Source organism: Pinus tabuliformis, chromosome 7 (assembly GCF_031772625.1).
Source record: "Pinus tabuliformis cultivar Carrire ecotype Pingquan chromosome 7, CPIR1, whole genome shotgun sequence".
Classification (NCBI taxonomy): Eukaryota; Viridiplantae; Streptophyta; class Pinopsida; order Pinales; family Pinaceae; genus Pinus; species Pinus tabuliformis.
Genome location: NC_142293.1, coordinates 864,868,737 through 864,883,038, shown reverse-complemented (window position 1 = coordinate 864,883,038; position 14,302 = coordinate 864,868,737). Strand labels below are relative to the sequence as shown.

The window sequence follows — 14,302 nt, the reverse complement described above, 5'->3', positions numbered from 1 at the left end:
AAATACTGGTGTATTGATCTGTGATCTGGTTGTGAGCGGTGTCCTTTTGGTGTTCTTTCTGAGGAACTTACCCTGTAAATTCCTACACTGTGTGCATTATATACTTAGTGCATCATTACAGTTTTAGTTTTTATTAAAAACAACTCTGTTACGGTGCACCATATTCTATTAAGCATTAGTGCGTATGATTATATAATGCACCAATGAATTTGGTTATTATAGACACATCAGCGCATTTGGGTATTATAGACACACCATTAAACAACATCCACTAAAACATCCACCTGCCCATCTCCGCTATTGAACTCTGCTACAAATGGATTTTTGGGCTATTTTTATAGGGGCTTCCACAAAAACCTCTGTTAGCGGGTCCTTTCCTTGTAGTGAGTGATTGTCAAGGACGTTCTGGAGACCTGAATAAATAGATGACTTAAATGTTTGAAAATTTAGTGAGCATAATTACACAATTACCCATCATTCCTTCTTCAAAATATTTTTCATGCCATTAGAGCTAATTATCTCTCTAGGTCTCCTTGTGATACCCCTTAATTTTATTTCCTTTCCTTCCTAGCAAAAATTCAAGGAAATCTTTTGAAAATTAAAATCTATTATCCCCAAAGAATGTAACAATTTGAATCCTAATACAACATCAACACCACCAATTGCAATTTCAAGCATTGGACTATTTAATACATATTACCCCATGGTTAAATTGATATTATGGCACTTACCTAAGAAATTTATAGTTCCTCCATTTGCAACCATCACTTGACACTCTAGTGCTGGATATAGAAATCAATTCAACTCCTTGGCTATATTCAAATGAATAAAATTATGGGAACTTCCTAAATATATAAGCATTATTACCCTTTTCTTCTTGATATATCCTTCTATCTTGAGAGTTTGAGGACTAGTGGTAATTCCTATCAATGCTTTACAAGATGTGGCTAGATTCATTTCTTCCTTTTCAACCCTTGGGGTTGGTTCTTGGTGTATGTCTTCTTCTTTTTATGTTTCTTATTCCTTTTCTTCCTGCTCTTTGAAATCTATGTAAACTAATTTCTTCTCATCAGACTTATGACCTTTAGTGCATTTTCTATCACAACTATAACAAATCCCTTTTTCTCTTTTTTACTCCATTTGTTTTGGTGTCAACCTTGTAGGTTATGCGAGGCTAGGGGCAACAATATTTTTATAGTTATGAGATGTAGACTTCCTTGTTACCATAAAAAATTTTTCAATTTTTCTTTCCACCCTAAATGCATTCTCCAATGACTTAGGTTCCCAAAGGTGAACCTCATGTTTGATGTTATCCTTTAAAGTACCTACGAAGACATGAATCATATGCTCGTCTAGAATATCATTTACCTTGATATTCAATCTTTGGAAGTCCCGAATGTGCTCCCTAACTAAACCATTTTGTTTGAGATTTATTAATTTCCTAAAGAATGTATTTTTCTTTGTATCCTCATAATATGCTATCAACTCCTTAGTAAAAATTGTCCAAGCGACAAAAAGTTTATGAGAAGAAGCCATTGATAGCACACAAACTAATTAGGCTCTAAATATATAGATGCAATGTGTACCTTGTACCTTGTATGTGTTACACATCCTGTAGATAAATGAATTTCTCCATTTGTTGCATCCATGTTATTGGATTCTTGCATCAAAGTTACTCATATCAATCTTTGTAATGTGGTTTGTCTTCAACCCAAAGTTTGAGTCTCTAAAATCATGATTCACATTCCTTTTGTTTTCATCATGAGTCTCATGGGATACCTTGTCACATTAAAAAGCCTTTCTTGTAGCAACTTTGTCAAACCTTCCTTCAAGCGTTCCCTGTCTTCTTTTAAACCTACTAGATCTCCTTTTAAACCATTCATGTTCCCTTTTAAATCATCCATGTCTCCTTTTAAACCATCCATGTCCCATTCTAGTTCATTTTTTGTGGCTCTTTGTGAAACAAAAAGTTGTTACAGCTGGTCCCGTAAATTTGATATATCATGTTTCATTTCTTCCTCTTCATGCATCATAGTAGAGCTTTCTGAGTTCTTAATGAGTGTAGATTTTTTTGTTTGGGAGGCATTTTGGAACTAATTAATGAAATATTTCCTTCACTATGCCCTTTGAATCACTTCAAACTAACTTTTCAAACCAAAGTTATGCAAATTTAAAAATTAAAACCTATTAGAGCTTGATTTTGATCTTGCTGATAAGGATGAACTTGGAATTGTTGTATCTCTATGATTTCATCCTCCAAAGGTTTGAAATTGTGTCTAGTTGTATCCCTCTGTGTCATCTTCCCAAGACCACCAGTTAGACCGATATTGGATTCTTCAAGATAAAGTTAGGTCAAATATCCCAAGATGACCTACTTATGGAGTAATTCAATAGAGTAAACTTGTATGGAATGCCACATGTCCCTATTTAAACCTTCCAACTTGAACATGGTACGACAAAACTACAATCTATGCAATTTCATCCACTCTTTACAAAATTCAATTTGAATGCCTGAAACAAAAGTTATGACAATTTTCACAGAGACATCTATTTGAGGAAGAATTCTAGAGCATAAAAATACCCTAATTTCCTTGAATCATATCTCTGAGAATATAGTGAACCAAGTTCTAGATTTTTTACAAGATGTTCACCATGATTTCTGCTCCACGTGGTAGAAATTTTAGCTTCTAAAACCTCGTAGAAAATAAGTTATAGACAAAATTCTAGTATGGTCTATTCGAAGCAGTAAAACATTAAGATCCAAAGATTTGATACCAAATGATGTGTAACCAGATAAAAAAATAGAATAAAATATAAACCAACGACTTGAAATAAGTCTTTTCGAGGGGGAAAACTTCGATGAAAATAGATATCATGATCATCTGAAATAAAATATCAAGATCCTTATACCTAGAAATAAGAAACTTGAAAGAATACATTATACATAAAATACCGACAAAAACTCACTCATAATGATAGAAGAATACAACTTCCTAGAACTATTATAGATGATTTTATGAACTGCATGTTGGCATTATGATGCATGTGTTGTACTTGATGGAAAACAACTCATAGAAGATCAACTCACTTATATATATCTAGATGAATCTACGGAAGAGATATCAGATGACAATTCTCAGTATGACAAGTCCAAAGGGGGAGATTGTTGGCATTATGAGACAAGTGTTGTCCTTCATGGTAAATCACACAAATGATAAATTATAGTGCAGCAAATTTATTTGATAAATTATAGTGCAAAAGAGTTTCCTTCATGTAGAGAAAAGTTCACGCACTTTTATGCAGAGAAAAGTTTATTCCATGTAGAGAAACGTTCACGAACTTTTATGCAGAGAAAAGTTTATTTCATGTAGAGAAAAGTTCACGCAGCTTTATGCGGAGAAGAGTTTATTTCATGTAGAGAAATGTTCACGCACTTTTATGCAGAGAAAAGTTTATTTCATGTAGAGAAAAGTTTACGCACTTTCATGCAAGAGAAAAGTTCACACACTTTCATGGATGGTTCATGGTATTAGTCCGACAGTTTTTGATCCTATGGTTTTGTTCCGTGGTATTGCATCCAAAAGTGTTGATCCCAAGTATTGGGTCCGTGGTATTGTGTTATTATGGTTTTGGACCATGGTATTGTGAAAGGCCTAAGACTATAAAAGAGGAAGGAAATCATTTGGCAAAGCATCTTCTGAATTATTGAATATCTGATAAAGTGCTAGATCTAGAATATGGTGATTGGGTTATGGTGCAAATCTGGATCTGAATGAAGAAGGAACCTGAGCGTAAGGAGAAGGATAAGTTCTATTGATGGGTCAAAATCTTAAGGCTGGAATAGTGGTATGTGGCACACGCTTGATCTATAAATCTAATAATCTGGGTCTGAATTATTGATGCATGTTTTATTGTACACATGTTATGATCTGGGTATGTCTGATGTATGGAACAACTGCAAAGTTATAAGGAAATATTTGCAGATCTGTATGCGGGTTGGCTTTGGTGAAATCAGAGATTGATGATGCAAGTGTAGTTGATGGGTTTTTGATGTTCTTGGATCCAGTCTGAAAATTAATGAAAAGTGGTCCTTGAAAGAAAAGAAGTAGGGGGTTGTAGCTCCCTTCCAGGAGAGACTGGAAAATGAGAGAGAGAGTTGTAGCTCTCTGCAGGTTGTAGCCTGCGTACTGGTAAAGGACTGCACAAGTACAAAATCATTGTAAAAGGAGTTTCTTATTAAAAGAAGATAGAGACATATTGCAGTAGGTGGTTTTCACCCACATTGGGTTTCCACCTTATATCTGGTGTTCTTCTGTGTGACTATTTGCTTTTCTTGTTCCTGCTCATTATTTTATGATACTGACATACAAAGTAATGATCAATATTTGAAGAATTATTCAAAGTAAAAATAAAGAAGATATATTGAAAAGAATTTGATAATACTGATTCACCCCCCCTCTCAGTATTATTTCCAACACTGCATGCAAAGAACTCTGAAGTTATGAAGTTTGAAGTACTATACTAAATATCCAACTTATACTTTATATTGTATAATTTTTTTATAATTTTAGCATTATAGATGGATTCATAGATCCCTTTAAGGGGGTCGTTGAATCCATCTACCTAAATTTTAACATTGCAGATAGATTTAGAGACACCTTTAAAGGGGTCTCTGGATTTTAACAGTATAGATCGATTCAGGTACACCTTTGTTTTCAAATTTTAAAATTTAGTGAAATGTAACACTTCAGTATCAAAATTTCAATTTTGCATTTCTGGAGCAACACAATTAAAAATTAATAGCATAAATGACTAATGCATATACTTGTGGTACTTATTAGTTGTTCATATTTTTATTCTTAGACTATAATAGTTATTTACATTAATATTTTAATTTTGTCACTTATTATCTAGTTATATATTTTAATGCTAGACTAAATTAGTCATTTAATTTAGTCGCTTTTAGTTGGGTCACTTATTATCTAGTCTTATATTTTATCTCTAGACTAAATTAGTCATTTAAGTTAGTCTTTTTCAATTGGGTCACTTAAAATTGATCAAATTTAGTATTAATTCACTTCAAATAATTGTGGTGACTAACTTTTATAGTTTCATAGTCATTAATCTCTATTTTTGTAGTAGCGAATGAATTAAAAATATTGATTTAAGAGCTTAAGAACACAAGGGAACCATGAATAGTTTCATTAGTCACATCCCTTAACAAAAATAATTATGTCCATTGACCATGCCTATGGTCAATTGAAAACAATAATTGAATATATGACCAAGACGAGAGAATTCTACTCACTAGTATCATTGAACAACAAGTTAAAAGATTGAATATCACCAAAAAAATGATTGTGGGGATATTTATTGACCCAAGATCCAAACAACCCATTGATCCTAGGAAGATATATCTATTCATTGATTGATGCACATTTGATCCATGGAAGGAGAACACGATGAGTCAATGATTTTTGGTTTTTGATAAACCTCCTTATGATAATCATGAGGTGCCATTGTATTGTCTTTGAAAATTATGGTCCGAGTTCATGATTGGCCTCCACGTGAACTATTTTACCATTAGTGAGTTCCAACATGTTTGTATTGGCTCCTCCCATAATCAACCAAATGCTAGCCATAATCCATTGAGAGGGCCACCTGCTCTTTGGTGTATGCATAACCACTCCATAGACACTTTAACTTTTGGATTGCATTGATGACACTAGCACTATGATAGCATGTCTCACATGTAGTCTAGTGCAATGTAGTTAATTTGTGGTAGCCTCCAAATGAGATACATCGACAGATTATTTTAGACCTCAAGGTTTAGGGCCTTTAGGTGACACCTATAGCAGACCATCAACTCCACATAGGTGTGTTGATGTTTCTAGTTTAAATCAAGTACAACTATATCTATGCTCTAAGTGTAGGCATATTTGCAATGGCCCAATGGAGGATCCTATACATGAAAGTTGTTTGGATGAGTTTAGTAAAAAATTTAATTGATGCTAAATCAATGGTTATATATTTCACTTTTACAATCACCAAATATTCAATAAATGTAACTTTAAAATATTTTTTTTTACTATTAATTTGTTTTACCATATATAGATGATATGAGAGAATACACTATGATCGAGGTGTGAATATTTCATTTCCTCCAATATTGATGCAGCCATGGCTACCGCATTTGACATTGTGGCACCTCGCATGGGTATTTATATGGATTTGTGTGTCTTCTTCAACAATAAATTAGCAAGGTTATAAAAATTGTTTTACAACTGTCCAAGTTTTTTTTTGTAAAATCAGATGTTTTATATTACTATAAAAAAGAACAACAAAGATAAGTAGTGCAAGCTATTTCTATGCCACTTGGGATACCATACTAGCAACATAAGTTCAAAATTTTATAGTTTCATAACTCATAAGCTACTAAACTATCTTTTGAACTATAAAAATTACTAGGAAATAAAATAAACCACAAGGTAATATACATGATGATGGAAGTGATATTAAAGAAACTTTTCTTGACACACCAGGCTCACATGGTCATTACTCTATTGGAGAGTCCATCAGGTTTGGTGGTTGTGGAACAATGTCATCATCCAAGGTAGAAAAATCGATGTGTTCAAATTTCTTGGCAATTATAGAAACTCTCCTATTTAGCATACCCACTTTGTCCATTAGCTCAACCATGTAGATTATCATTTCATATTGGGTGTCCACTTGATCTCCAAGTGCCTTTACCATGATATCTGACATGTCAATACAACCTTTATGGTTTTTGTGCATTAAAGAAAGTGTAACTAAGTTTGATATTTACAAATTTAATTTTGATCTTTGTACTTGTCAAGAAAAAGAAATATTATTTTTGTAAATTATAAGAATGAGTTTCTTGCTCATTTCGTAGGTCTAGGAAATTCAAAGAATCAAATTCATGTTAAAGAGCTCTTCTTGAGTATGAATATGCGTCAACCTAGTGTCAAGTAGCCCTCCAAGACAAGCACCATCCTCCAAAGAAGAAGACTGCCAGCAAAACAATGTGAAAGACAGTCAAGTCGGCTTCAATGTATATATAGATGACATGTCGGCTCAATAAAAGGACGCAACAGTTCACTAAGTTCATGTCAGCTTGCATACATGGACTAGAACCTATAAATACACAGTTGGAGTAATCACAAGAGGACATAACTTCAGATCACTCTGAAACTTTGATGGCATAGTAAGGTAGAGTATCTCGATGATAAGGAGAGTGAAATTTTCACATAAGATCTTTGAAATCTCAGGCAAGCACAATGACACATAATCTCGGGTTTTTCTGGGATTTTTTGTGGGAAAAAGGACTTCGAATACCTCTTCTATATGCGGTGATGATCAATATAACAGTCTCATGACCATGGTATCTTCTCAATTTCAATGACTATTGTCACAGAAGTTACAATCTCGACATGCATATGAAGAACCTCAGTCATACTCTGTCTCGACTTATATATATATACACAGTCGCAGTTTTGATCTCGCAGTCTTGATGTATCTACGATGGAGAGGATCATACAGTCTCGACATATCATCAAGACACAATAATGATCAAAGTATAATCTCAACCATGGTTTCAAGAATATATCTATGGTAGTGTAACAGGATGACACAGTAATGATGGTGTAGTTGAGATGATGCAACAATGATCTATGTGAAGATGGAGTAATGGTGTAGAAGCAATGATCTCATTGTCATAATGAGTATCTCAGTAAAGGGACAATAATGTTCTCAGTGATGACAATAGCAAGGAAAATCTCAGTGGTCCAATGATGATGAACTAAGCAAACATGAAGAATAGGATTGGTGTGTTGGTCTTGGAGTGGCCTAATAGGTTAATTGTCAAGGTCTTGGTATTCGTCAATTGGAATCACTATAAGAATATTTTTTTGTAGGTTTTCCTCTCCAAGAGGGAGAGGCTTTGGTCCTAGCAGAAAGCCAACATCTTGTGTTCTTGTCTCTTGTATTTTGGTAATTGTTTGATGAAATAAGAAATACACATATTAATGGTATCAAGATAATATTGTGATAATAAGAAAAAAGTTAAAATAACTCACAAATAGTTATCGTGTGATGAAGAATCATATAAACTACATTTTGCCTAGATTCTTCGACATGGTTTCAGAGCTATGGTTACAGTCAAAGGAAGGGAAGAAAAGAGACATTTCAAGGATCAATCTTCTAGCAGGGCATCAAAGTAAGCTAAAGGTCATCAAGGTCTGCATTAAATAAACAAACCCTAATATTCATCAAACCCTAGAAATCCACAACAACAGTATACATCAGCAAGTTTGTCTATACAGTCAAGGAGATAGTCTACAACAACAAGAACTTGTGTCTCGAGAGTCCTCATCAAAATGCCACCAAGACCCTCATCAATATGTCTACAAAACAACACAACTCAAAGGATTTGAAAATGAAGATCACATAAACTTGGAGAAAGTTGAAACCCTAGCAAGAATCTTGATCTATAGAATAAGGAAAATTATATTAAAGGCACTATCATCTCCAAGGTTATTAAATCAAGCAAGGATCATATCCTTTCCCTAGAAGAAGACCATCCGAGGAAGCAACTAATAATCCTCATCAAAAGGGAGCAACCTTTTCCATTTAAGGAAAGGCTTTCTCACTTGAAAGAAGATCATCCGAGAAGAATCCCTTGTACATCTTCTTCAACCTTCACCAACTTGATCAAGGTGAATATTTCATCTTCACATGACAAGTAAGAATCTTTTCAATTTATCAATTTTGTTAAATGACTTCATGAATTGCAAGGACATCTATAAGTTTATGGGTCACCAAGATCCCTTGCATGGAGAAGAAGGATAGTTATAGTCCTCTAAGAAGCTGAAGTCACTAAAAGGTCTGCTCTAAATTTATGGAAATGGATACTTATAAGATCCCCTCATATAGAAATATTGGACACATCAAAGAAAATCTATAAGATAGACTCATTCTCTGAATGTGCAATGAAGAAGGTCACATGAAATTTTATCTACATGGAAGCAAAGGTATCAAAGGATGTAGGATACCTTCATAAGGTCCCATAAATAAGATCGAGGAAGGAAGATAACCATCATTGATCTATAATGCACTAATATATAATCAAGGTAACAAATATCTATGAGTTACCTCATTCGACAACTTATGGTCTCTATGATAGATAGAGAAAGACAAGTTGATGACAAAAATATTGAAGGTAAAAATAACTCAGCCATGTACAGAAAGGAAAGGCAAGGTTGGTCCTCAAGCAAGACAAAATAAGTATAGCTAAGATTCAATGATACAGAAATATTTTTTAAGCTCATATCAATGAAAGATGGAGGAAGCTGAAGAAAAGGACCAAGGAAGGAGGGAGTAAAAAATATCTCCTATGAGTAAGATAGTATCCCTTACAAAAGGGTCTTATCATAAGCTCCTAAATCTTGTGTTATAAGACATGAAAATGATAATGCGTTGCATCATGGCATCATGGAAGCATCATAAACAAGAGCTCGTGACATCACCATGGGAATCCTAAAGGACAAGATCCATGGTAGACAAACATGTAGGATATATAGCTCTTGGGAACCTCAATGGACATTGAAGGAAGGAAAGGAGTAATCTAAGGCTCATCATACAGAAGGGAAACATCTGCCAGTTGGGGATATACAAGATCCTCAAAATTCTCTGATGGAATCCTCATTGTAGGGTTCACTAATTTAGAGAGGAAGTAGGTGTTTCAACAAAAAATCCAACTTATAGAATCCATGAGATGATGATATGATGACACGAAGTAGATCAAGGGATTGAAGATATTTTAAATCAAGGAAGATACTACAAGAAACTTCGATGACCTGAAGGTAAAATAAGGTATGCATGCTTGTGTTTAATATTATAATGTCATGTCATACGGTTGCTGGTAACATGGATCATTGCTTCTATCTTAAGAAGCATGGTCAAGAAGAAAAAGGATTTCCTCCTCTGAAAGGATGCAAGAAGGCATAAGTCACACTAAATGAAATCAACATAATATGTCCTCATACGAAGTACGAGATGGTTGACTACAATGAATAAACTTTGATTGAAAGCTAATGGGAATGAAATGTGTGAGGAAGGAAGAAATCATGAGATATGCAACCATGATGTAGGAAATAAACATCCCAAAGACCAAGAAGATTTGACTAGGAAATCTCCCGAAAAGATATGAAGATTCTGATGGAAGTCTAAAAAATTAAGACCCTTGAAAATGGATATCTTTAGGAGATGTGTCAATATGTGTGAAGGATGCTGATATGTACAAGGAGATGTCATTATGAAGATCCATCTCATAAGGTATGATTTAATTTAATATGATGTTTCGATTTATTGAATAATATCTGGATAATGCAGGGCTACTCGAACAAGAGTTGTAAATACAATTACAACTAGCATTCACGTGGTGGATGGAAGAAGCATGATGAGAAACAAGTAGACATATAACGAAGGTTCCATATATGAATAAGGCCACTTTCCATGAAGAAAGGAATGACATGATAAACTAAGGAGGAAAGTGATCGATGGTTGTATCCCTGCAAGGAAAAAGGTCAACTGATTTTCATGAAATCAAGGAGATAAATTGATCAAGGAGCTGAAGGACCCACGAAGAAAGAAGTTGCTGATATATAGAAGAGTCCCAAGCTAAGAGGGAGATCGGACAAGTCCTTGATCAAGAGGGACCTTGCAATGGATCACCACTAATTAAAAAGGAGTGATAGCTGTGTTTTTCGACTTCATGTGTCATGCACTAGACCAAGACTAACAACCGTAAGTATAGGTTAAGGCCATGAATGGAAATGTAGACACGTGATAGACACAACATTCTTGTCATCACTTTGGAAGAAAGAATGGAGGGTTGGCTAATCATCTGGCATCCGATGCTCTTTGAGGATCTGTAGGGCATCCAAGATAAGAGTAGGCAACAGGACTGATATTCCTTAAGGGCTAGGAACCCAAGACAAGAATAATCGTAGAAGGCCATACTTGATGAACACCCAGATGGGTATGTACCTTGAGAGACAATGATAAAGATGTCTATACTCGCCAGAATTGTGCACTGATCTTATGAGAGATACTTTCATTCGTCAAGGCCTTGCTATAAACAATTTTGCTTAATATGATGTTATACAGATGGGTTACCAATCTAATTCTTCTTGTGAGAAATTCTTTGGATTGAGAATGACCAAGTGCCATTATAAATACCTCCCTAGTTAAGAGGGAGTGTTGAAGAAAGTGTAACTAGGTTCGATATTTACACGTAATTTTGATCTTTGTACTTGTCAAGAAAAAGAAATATTATTTTTGTAAATTATAAGAATGAGTTTCTTGCTCATTTCATAGTTCTAGGAAAGTCAAAGAATCAAAGTCATCTTAAAGAGCTCTTCTCGAGCATGAATATGCGTCAACCTAGTGTCAAGTAACCCTCCAAGACAAGCACCATCCTCCAAAGAAGAAGATTGTGAGCAAAACAGTGTGAAAGACAGTCAAGTCGGCTTCAAAGTATCTATAGATGACACATCGACTCAATAAAAGGACGCAATGGTTCTCTAAGTTCACGTCAGCTTGCATACATGGACCTATAAATACGTACTTGGAGTAATCACAAGAGGACATAACTTCATATCACTCTGAAACTTCGATGGCAGAGTAAGGTAGAGTATCTCGGTCATAAGCATAGTGACATTTTGGCATAAGATCTCTGAAATCTTGGGCAAGCACAGTGACACATAATCTTAGGTTTCGCTAGGATTTTTTGTGGGAAAAAAGACTTTGGATACCTCTGTTATCTTCGGTGACGATGACAGTGAAATATAATAGTCTCATGACCATGGTCTCTTCTCGATTTTAGTGACTACTGTCTTGGAAGTTATGGCCGACCTCCGACTTAGACTAATAATCTCCAAAGGTTGTTTTAATTTGTGAAATGAAATGTCAAAGGAATCAAGAAGGGCTATTTCAACTTTTGGAATTACGCCAATATTGAATTGAGAATAGAAGTTCCATCGTTGAGGGAAAAAGGGTTGAAAGAGGAAGAGTGAGTTTAATTGGAAATCACCGAAGAAAGGAGGGCCTACGCTTATTAAGAAGGGAAGCGCTGTGTGAGATTTGGAGTTGTACCAAGAATCTTGGGCAATCATGGCAGGCCATTGCCATCAAATTATAAATTGAAATTTTACAAAAACTTCTATGGTTAAAACTGAGATCGAATTATAAATTGAAAATTTACAAAAACTTCTATGGAGAGAGAATTGAAAGTTATGAAATTAAAACAAAGCAGATTTGGATAAAAAGTAAAAAGAGATTTTTGTCATATCTTAATATATTTTTGAGATTGAGTTTAGAGGTTCTTTTTACAGCCCGGTGTAATGTGGAAAGTGTCTCTAGGTTATAAAGTTGAAATTTTGCTAATTTCAACTAAAATATATATTTAAATAATATGAGTTCATAAAAAAATAAGAAATTAGATCCCTTTCAACTCATGTTAATATTAAAGTGGTATTTAAACTAAATTTATCCTAATTTTATAATACATTCCTTAAAAAAAAAAAAAACACCAAAATATTCAACTTCTTGTCTAACCCTATTGCTCTAGTGATCAGGCTACATTCAGCTTTTTGTCTAACCCTAGAGCTTTAGTAATCACGCTACGATTGCCTTAATCACCAGAATCAATAGCTCCTTCCAACTTCCCCTGAATTCGGTGACTGAAAATGTTTCTCGAAGCGGGCTACAATAATACTTCTACAATAATACTTCATCTTGTTCGGGGTCTATGGGGTCTCGAACAGGTGATTAACATTGTCGACAAAGCTATTTAGTGTAACGTTAGGTTTCAATTCTATCAAGATAGCATCTACTTTCTTGTTTAGTTCTCGATGTCTCAACATCCAATTCCAGAGTTTAACCTTCCAATTCCAGAATTTAACCTTTTCTGTGCTGACGGGCCTTAAATCCTAATAAAGTGTAATACGAAGGATGTTGCAGAGACATTGGAGCATATGCAGAATTATTGAAAATCAAAGTAGCATATACGAGAGAGATTTTGCAGGATCCATGGAGGCATCTATATCTTTACTTTGCTTTTCATTTTCAATTGATGGAAGGAAGTTTAAGTTCAAAAAAACAGTATTGTTATATTCGTTTCCCAAACAATTATTTTTATAAAACAAAGTCTATCGATCACAAAAATTTGAATTCAAAAAAAACAAAATTGTTGTTTTATTTTACATTGTTTTTGAATTAAAAACAAAATTTAATAACGTCCTCAACGACCCTCTGCCACTTCAGAAATGAATGCAATTAGGCACGGTTTCTGCCGTAACAATTATATCTCAGAGAGTGCAGATTTCCCGTAAAAAAACTAAAAAATAATGCAGTTTGTTCTTTACGATCATAATATAAAAACAATTATTTATTAATCTGTTGAGACGTGGGCCGTGGGAATAGCTTTGACAAGGACTGTTGAGACGTGGGAATAACTTTGACAAGGACTGCAGGTTGCATCTGACGATGGTATCTATGAAGGTGCACGTATCTTCTCTACTATTCCCCTCTGGAATATCTGTGACATAACATTCCACAACATTAGTCCAAACAATTCCCTCCTCCACGAACTCATTCAATGTCGTCACTGATTGATGATTCCGAAGGCGGTGCTCTTCTCCCAACACCCTGAAACTCAGAATGTGCTTCTCCTCGTCCAGAATCTCGAGGCGCTCAATGCTGTTCTTCGCTGGAAGCCCCGATACGACTTTGACTTCCCTGAAGCATCCCACCTTGACATCTCCCTTGACGGAGCAGCTGCTGACGAAGGGCTTGTACGTTTCAGGTTTATCGAACCTTCGAATAACCGACCACACTGCGCTCGCCGGTGCGCTGATTCTCTGAATATTTACGGACGAGCACTGCTTTTCTTCCTTTCCAACCTGGTGGTTGTAGTACTTGTTTATCAAACTGAGGGGCCTGCATATGCTTTGTTGGGCAACCAGAATTTTGATTTCAATCTCTGGACAGATTTTAATCTGCTGCCTCATCATTTCCATTCTCACAGTACAAATAATATCTCTGTTTGTATTCTCAAAGTTGCCGATTTATCTGTGGTTAGGCTGTAGAGAGACATATATATATATATATATATATACGGTGATGAGGAATACTATATGGTTCCATGATGGTCGGCAACTGCATCCCGCCCTCCATTAATTTCGCATATATATATATATATATATATATATATATATATATA

At 34.9% G+C, this 14,302-nt stretch overlaps 1 pseudogene; it reads right to left on the bottom strand.

Moving 5' to 3' along the window:
* Positions 1-14,099, bottom strand: part of LOC149250348 (abscisic acid receptor PYR1 pseudogene) — a 102,617-nt pseudogene extending 88,518 nt beyond the window's left edge.
* Between the last annotated feature and the right edge of the window lie 203 nt (positions 14,100-14,302).